Source organism: Miniopterus natalensis, chromosome 2 (assembly GCF_054644295.1).
Source record: "Miniopterus natalensis isolate mMinNat1 chromosome 2, mMinNat1.hap1, whole genome shotgun sequence".
NCBI classification, from domain to species: domain Eukaryota; kingdom Metazoa; phylum Chordata; class Mammalia; order Chiroptera; family Miniopteridae; genus Miniopterus; species Miniopterus natalensis.
The window spans coordinates 104,540,425-104,549,100 of NC_142082.1; the positions used below are offsets into that span (position 1 = coordinate 104,540,425).

The 8,676-nt window shown below is 41.4% G+C and overlaps 1 protein-coding gene and 1 pseudogene across 1 annotated transcript in view; one reads left to right on the plus strand and one right to left on the minus strand.

The window, feature by feature from the left end:
* ADIPOR2 (adiponectin receptor 2) overlaps positions 1 to 7,250 on the minus strand; it is a 57,524-nt gene extending 50,274 nt beyond the window's left edge. The window contains exon 1 of the mRNA XM_016224881.2: positions 7,142 to 7,250. The gene's annotated coding sequence lies outside the window, so the exon portion shown is untranslated. The remainder of the gene's footprint in view (positions 1 to 7,141) is intronic.
* On the plus strand, positions 625 to 2,322 carry LOC107546414 (protein SDA1 homolog; annotated as a pseudogene).
* Positions 7,251 to 8,676: the final 1,426 nt, after the last annotated feature.

An 8,676-nucleotide genomic window follows, 5' to 3' on the forward strand; every position in this document is an offset into this window, starting at 1 on the left:
CTTTCTTTCAGCAAGCTTCCTGCCATGAGAAATTCACAAAACATTTATCCTTATTACCTGCAATACAACCTGATACTTTTCTATCCTGTACTGTAACAGCAGCATTGTTTTTAAAACAAAAAACTGGAAACAACCTTAATATCTATCAACATGAGAACAAATTTAAACTGGCCGTATTTTTGCCCTGCCGGTGTGGCCCAGTGTTTGAGTGTCGACCCAGGAACTAAGAGGTCATCAGGGCATATGCCCAGGTTGGGGGGTGTACAGGAGGTAGCCAATTGATTGACAATGTTCCTCTCATCAATGTTTCTATCCCTCTCCCTTCCTCTCTCTAAAGATCAATAAAAACATATTTTAAACTGGCTGTATTCTTATAATGTTACTATACAGCAGATAAACGTGATGACTATAATTAAGTTGAACCATATGAAAACAGCCATTTTTCTGGGTCAAAATGGTAAAATATCATCAACTTCCTCTTACCCTAAAAAACATGTTTCATAAAAAATAAGTTACAGAATAGGCAGAAGTGTTTACATAAAGTGTGAAAATACACAAAATGACATTATGATTCGCTTATAAATATATTCCTATGAAGTAATTACATAAAAACAGGCATTAGGAATGCTCAACACCAACATCATTCTGGATAATCATTACTTCTGGGAAGTAAAACATAATCCAAGAAGATGCTTCTACATGTATGTTTTCTTTCCATTTTTTCTTTAAAAATGGGAAGTATGGGAAAATGTTAAGATTTGATATAGCTGCCCTGCTCAGTTGGTTGGAGCATCGTCCCATGTACTGAGGTGGCGCAGGTTCAATTCCCAGTCAGGGCACATGCCCAGGTTGCTGGCTCAATCCCCAGTAGGGGAGTGTAGGAGGCAGCCGATAGATCTTCATCGATGTTTCTCTCTTTCTCCCCTTCTCCCTTCCTCTGTCTCAAAAAATCAATAAAAACATATTTAAAAAAATAAAAAAGAACAGAGTAGATGCAGATGTATTGACCTAGAAAACGATCCATGAATATTATTTTTTAAAGCACACTACTATGAGCCAAGATGGTGCCACCTGCTGAGCTCCCAAGGGCTGTTTCCCCACACCCGGAAGCAAGACTCCAACCCACAGCCTGAGAAGGGTTGGTTGGTGTCAGTGGTGTGGTTTTCTGAGAACTGCTCACTGTGAGCCAGTCTGCAGCCAACATGGCCAGCAGAAACAAACACAAGCTATCCAGCAAACTGAAGCAGTAATAAAGTGGGCCCTCTCACCTACACTGAGGAATTTCTCCAACAGTAAAAAGCTCACTATAAATCCAATGTGGAGATTTTCAAATTGCAACCAAATACACCCTGCAAAGTACTGGCAAAGCTGGTGATGTTTATGGCACAGATTGGTCACTGCTATACAGAACAGTTAGAACATTCCTCAAGAGCTGAAAGATCTCTCCTACAATTACAGTCTTGAATCTAGATCTTTCAACAACATTTTGCAAAGCTTGGATCTCACTGAGAAGAATCCAATTTATCTATTGTTTGCTCGAGCTCTCCTTTGTACTTCTACACTGCCACAGAAGCATCTAAGACTTTATATACTCATTTTTGTGGCTGGTGAGAATACAAGCGCAAAATACAAGAATAAAGTAAATACAGTATCACAGAATTTCAAGTAACATGTCAAGAAGCAGCAATTAACTGCACTCAAGACATCTTTGGAAGTGGTAAGTGAACTCCACAGAAGAAATGATGCCAAAAATGTCAATGTTATCACAACTGCATGCTTCTCTAAGGTCACCAAGATATTAGCTGCTGCCTTGACATTCTTCCTAAAGAAAGATGAACAAGAGGAACACAACAGTAACTCAATGCTAGTGCAGTACGCTCCAGAGAAGACAGAGTCCAAACACAAGAAAAGGCTGAAAGGTGATGAAAGTGCTTCAGAAAAAGGAAAAAACAGAGATATTTAACTTTTCAGTTATCCATTTGATTCATAATCTCCAAGATTTTGCAAAAAACAAACAAACAAAAACCTGTTAAAGGAGACAGTTGAAGTGAAGATGCTCGTGAACTTTATAACCAGACTGGTGGGAATTCAATGAGCTTTTTCTAACCTCTATCCCCTTACGCAAAGGTTTCTGCAACAGCACCAAATCAAAGGGAAGTAACAAGATATGTCTGCTGCACAAACATCTCATCACCTGGTAATCCCAAAGATCATTCAGTCATTGCTCATGACTGTGGTCTCCCACTTGTTATGGACAAGAAGTCTGGGAAAGTCATGACAGTAGGAATCAGTGCTATGAAAAATAACAGTTCAATGACTTAAGAATTCCTAGCCCTAGCCTGTCTGGCTCAGTGGTTAGAGCGTTGGCCCGTGGACTGAAGGGTCGTGGGTTCTATTCCAGCTAAGGGCACGTACCTCGGTTGCAGGCTCAATACCCAGGCCCCAGTCGGGGCACATGTGGGAGGCAACCTGTTGATGTATCACTCTCACACATCGATGTCTCTCTCGCTCTCCCCCCCCCAGCCCAGCCCCTTCCACTCTCTCTATAAAGCAATGGGGGGTGGGGGGAGAATTTTCTCAAGACCTGGCCTCGTATAAAACACACAAAGATAAGAATGTGATGATGTCTGCTAGAATTGATCCTGTTCCTCCAAACACTGATTCCTGAGATGCTGCAGAAGAAATCTGGGGTAATCAAGAGCACAAAAATATGGATAATTAGATGCTAAAACTTAAGTTCTGGAAGTTAAGGAAGAGGAAGAGAATGCCGAGAATGATAAAGACGGCTGCGGAAGCACCAGTCTCAGCGAGGAGGAGGATAGCGATGGTAAACGGGTTTATGTGCACCACTCTTCCGATGAACAAGTAATCTCCAAGAAACTGAACAGCTTCATGGAAGAGCGAAAATGTCCAGTCAAAAAATAACCAGTATTACTTCAGAGAAAAGCAGCTGGTACTGCAAGATAAACTTTTGAAAAAGAGAAAAAGAGTGAAGTAACTCCCAAGTTTTCCACTTTCCAAGGAGAATGCTAAGTTGGTGTCATTAATTTGCAAATTAGCGAATCAAGAATGTTTATTTGCATCAAAAAGTCCAGAAGCACTATTATTTTGAAAACCACCCAAAAATCACACTGCTAAACAATGACTGGTTTGATTCCATTTTTTTTAATCCTCACCCAAGGATGTATTTGCCATTGCGTTTCAGAGGGAGTGGAAAGGAGAGAGAAAAAGAGAGAAACAGCAATGTGAGAGACATATCAACCGGTTTGCTCCCACATGCACCCCCACCGGGGCCCGGGACTGAGCCTGCAACCGAGGTACATGCCCTCAGTCCCCAGGCCAATACTCTAACCACTGAGCCAAACCAGCTAGGACTTGATCCCATTTTTTAAAAAAACAACTTTGCAACACAAAAAATAAAGCTAAGATAAACTGGACTTTAGTAGCAATGCAACAATACCGGTTCATGAGTTATAACAAATATGTGACATTATGCAAGATACTATTAACAAGGAAAAATGGGGAATAGATGATATGGGAATTTTCTGTACTATCTGCAAATTTCTGTAAATCTAAAACTGCTCTAAAAAAATAAAGTACTGCCCTGGCCAGGTAGCTCAGTTGGTTAGAGTGTCATCCCAATATGCCAAGGTTGCAGGTTTGATTCCCGGTAATGACATATACAAGAATCGACCAATGAATACATAAGTGGAACAACAAATCAATCTCTCTCTCCCTCCCCCCTAAAATCAATCAATAAATAAAAATTTTTAAATAACTTAAAAAAAATAAAGTATTAATTTTTTAAAACCTACATATATGGACAGATATGCAAATAAACATTTGCAAATGCAAAGAGCTGTAGATCAAATTGTTAACAGTGGTTTTCTACAAAGTGAAATGGAAAGAGGAACATGAGGAATTTTTACATAATATACCTAGGGACTGTCTAAACTTTCTACACTGAACAGTACTCTAAGGAGAGGCTCTGTAGCACACTGAGAGTCTTAGTCCTGAAACCATACCGCATGGATTCAAATTCCAGCTCCACCATTAACTAGCTGATAAATTTGGGCACTTAATTTCTCTGTGCCTCAGTTTCCCAATGTGTAAATAGGGACAACAGTATGTGTCCCCAAAGAACTGCTACAGGTATTAAATGACTTACTACATGTAAACTGTTGGAAAACTAGTACATAGTTAAATGCTCAAAAAATGGTGTTCATGACCATCATCAAGTATATATTATTCATCATCAAGCATCTATTATTCCTAAATTTTTTAAACCTTTGATTAATAAGACAAATGAGGAAAACTTGGTTCATCAAGTGTAGAATCTTTGATGCACAAAAATACAACTGTATTCAACTGCCAAATAAAAATAACCTGAGATTTCTTTTAAGCAAATCACAAACCAACACTTAACAATATGAACCAATTTATACAAAAATAATAACAGCCTGGACAGCATGGCTCAGTGGTTGAGCATCAACTTATGATCCAGGAGAGACTTATGAACCAGGAGACACTTATGATCCAGGAGACTGAGTTTGATTTCTGGTCAGGGCATATGCCCAGGTTGTGTTTCAGGCTCAATCCCCAGCAGGAGGCAGCCAGTCAATGACCCTCTCTCATCATTGATGTTTCTCTCTCTCTCCCTTCCTCTCTCTGAAATCAATTTTAAAAACATATTAAAATAAAAACCAATAATAAATACTAACAAATTCTATAGGGATAATCACAAAAACAAACCCCTCTGAGTTGTATGATTCTGGATAACTTTTACTTTCTCTTATACTTTCCTGACTCATTTTAATTTTCTACAGAGAATATGCTTCTTTTTTTTTTTTTTTTTTTAATCCTCACCCGAGGATATTTTTTCCATTGCTTTTCAGAGGGAGTGGACGGGAGAGACAAAGGCAGAAACATCCATGTGACAGACACATCGTTTGGTTGCCTCCCACATGAGCCCCAACTGGGGCCGGGATGAAACCTGCAACCAAGGTACGTGTCCTTGGTAGGAATCAAACCCAGGACTCTTCTGCCGAGGGCCAACGTTCCAACCACTGAGCCAAACCAGCTGGGGCTAAGCATCATTTTTAATGAAGTAAAGCAGAAGCCCTGGACAGTATGGCTCAGTTGCTTGGAGTGTCATCCCATACACCAAAAGGTGGTGGGTTCAACTCCTGGTAGGGCAAATACCTAGGTTGCAGTTCGATCCCCATGCCAGGTGAGCACAGGAGGCAACCAATCAATTTTACTCTCACATCAATGCTTCTCTCCCTTCTTCTCTCTAAAATCAATAAAACATATGTATAAAATAAAAATAAAATAAAGCAGGAGTCGGCTAACTTTTAATAAATATCTTAGGCTCTGCAAGCCATATGGGTCTCTGTCCCGATTACTCAACTCTACCACTGCGCCACAAAGCAACCACAGACAATATCTAAACCAATGCATGACTATGTCCCAATAAAAAATTTACAAAAACAGGCAGCTGGCAGGACTTTGCCCACAAGCCGTAAAGTTTGCTGGCCCCTGAAATGAAGAATAAAACAATTTTCATTTTGGAAAACAAAATGTGATTTATACCAAAAAAAGTGCATCAACTATATTGATACTATTGATAGGGGGGGAAATCCATTCACTTAATTTATACAAGTCTAGGGACAGAAAAACACTCTGGAAATCCTCCTCTTATCCCTAGAACCCAAGTAATAAGAGAAAATTTGCCTAAAATCTAACTAGGAACATACACTGGTGGGTGGGCAGTTAAAAACAGAAGCTAAAAGAAATATGCCTTTCAAATTTAAATCAACTGAAATTTTTCAAAGTTCATAATAATTCACCACCAAACAGCTGCTACCAAGTTGGAAGTCCTCAGTACTGATGAAATTATTTGAGTTATGTATCATCAGTCACCACTCTGACAAATTTCTGAGAAAAAATGAAAACATCAATGAACAACAGCATCAAAAATGAAATTTGTATGAAATGAAAAATTAGGAAAGAAAAAAATCTAGGAAATTCTAACAAAATAAATGTCAGGAGCGTGTTGAAAGGAGAGACATAAAGGTGGCCCTTGACATGAGGATGCTTCAAAACTTCAAACTGCAGAAGTGACAAAAATTTATGATCCCCTCCCTCCACAAAATAAAACTTTGGGCCGGAAGGAAATTATTTTTAACATTTCATTGGGAAGAGTTTTGTGATCAAATTATTTTAAATATTGTGACGGATTTTTTGGAGTTCTAAATGGTTGGGGGGGTGGGCTGTTTCTGGAAAAGATATAATGGGACTAAGGTAAGGCTGAGAAATCCAGTGTCTAAAAATAAAAATATTAAAAATCATTCTACTTTTTTTTAAAATGCCAACAGCCTGCAATGAAGTCAAATCAATCAGTAAAAATCCCAGTTAGGCATTTGAGTCTTTCTACCAAAACTCACTGCTGGGCCATCCCATTAAGTTGTCAAAATTCCAGAGGCAAACGTTTAAAAAGGTCAAAAGCCAGGAGTAGGAAAAAAGTACCTGTTAGTTTTCAATCCAAACTCTCACAGACCCCCAAAAGCAGCACTCTGAGAGACGAAAAGCGCGATAGGGCTTTGGGAAAACAGGGCCCAAGTTAACTCTGTCAACTAGGTTGTCCGAAACGCCACCTAAGAAAAGATGAGGAAAATCTTCACGTTCCACCTACTGTCAAGTAGTACTAAGCAGAACCCATTCGAAGCCTGCACCAAAGAAAGTCCTAGAAGTGATAAAAGAGAAGGAAATGAAAAACCGGAGGGCAGATTCTCTCCGTGGGCAGTAAGGAAGAACAACTGCAGGAGAAGTGAAGAAAGCTAAGAGGGTTCTGGACCCTCTGCTAGGAGGGGCGAGGCGGGCGGTGGGTGCCAGGCTCCACAGACGGAGGTTGAAAACGACGACGGACCCAGGCCCCCTCGCCGTCGGCCCCTCCGGCCACCGCGCAGCTCACTGTCCTGGGCGGACGGGTCAGGTTAGGAGGTCAAGTTCAGGGCTGGGACAAGCGCGCGCTCCCCCGCCCACACCTGGGACACTCGCCCCCTCAGCGGTCTCCTCCTCCCGACCCCGGGGCTCTACCTCTTCGTCGGGGAAACGGCGCTCACACTCCAAAGACCCTTACCCAGAGCCTGTCGCCGCCTCGCTGCACGTCTCAGACTCTTCAGGAACCACAGGTGAGGGGAGGGGGAGGAGGGGAGGGCGGAGGAGGGAAGGAGCCCAACCCGGTGCAGCGGTGCCGCTGCCGCCGCCGCGATACCGAGTCTTGGATCCTTCGCACACAACCGCGACCGTCGCCGCCGCGTCTGCCCGCCCCACGGCCGCACGTCGCCGTGACGTAAATCGCACGAGGAAGTAATATCCAATAAGACCACAGCTCCAGCGCAGTCGCACTGACCAAAACCGGAAGGTACTTCTCCGATTGCCTAAAACCTAGATGCATGCTGGGAATTGTGGTTCAGCCCGGGGAACTCAATGAAAGCAATGTTGAGCGTCCAGGGATCCACAGAAAGGGCTCCACCAGCGCTCGCGTAAATTCCTTTCCTTTATTTCACTCCTACCGAAAAGGGAAGCAGTTTAGATCAGAAGAGGTGGGGGCTTCCTTAGCTCGTGGACGCTTTTCCCAGTCTCTATGGATACAGGTTACACACCTTGGGCAGAAGCCAAAACTTAGGGGTTTAGGCTAGATCATGTGTTTCTTCCAAGGGCCAATATATTATTAGACGTCGTCTGTGAAAGCTTCGGAAATAAATCCGAAAGCATTAGACAAATCTTATCCAAAACAAAAGCGTTTGCCTTTTAAGGTATTATGATTTATGCACTACTACTTCTAAAAAACAAACATGAGCCATTTACTCTTAAAATACAATTCAGAAAGATTTTTAAAATGTTTTTCATGTAATAGCACATCAGAAGCTATTTCAACATTAAATACTGTGTCCATTTACCCAGAATGAGTGATTTTTTTTCTACATGTGAGCTTTCCATTGAGCTCTAACTTAGAAAACAAGAACAGGTTTGGTTACATACTATTCTATAAGAAAAGGAAGTACAGGATAGGAGCTGGCATAGAAAAATATATTCTTTCTTTTTTTTTTTAATTTATCTATTGTTGAAAGTATTACAGGTGTCCCATTTTTCCCCCCAATTGACCCCCTCCACCTCACTCCCACCCCCTCCCCAAGCATTCACCCTGTTATTGACTGTGTCCATGGGTTATACATATATGCATATAACTTCTTTGGTTAATCTCTTCCCACCCTCCACCCCCCTTCCCTCTTTCCTCTGAAATATGATTGTCTGTTGCATGCGTCAATGTCTCTGGATCTATTTAGTTCGTCAGATTGTTTTGTTCATTAGCTTCTTCTTAAAGAAGCCCTTCAACATTTCCTGTAGTCCTGGTCTGGTGGTGATGAACTCCTTTAGCTTTTGCTTATCTGTGACGCTCTTTATCTCACCTTCAGTTCTAAATGATAGCTTTGCTGGGTAGAGCAAGCTTGCTTGTAGTTCCATGTTTTTCACTTTGAATATTTCTTGCCACTCCCTTCTGGCCTGGTAAGATTCTGTTGAGAAATCAGCCGATAGTCATATGGGTGCTCTCTTCTGGTAACTAATTGCTTTTCTCTTGCTGCTTTTGAGATTCTCTCTTTGTCTTTAACC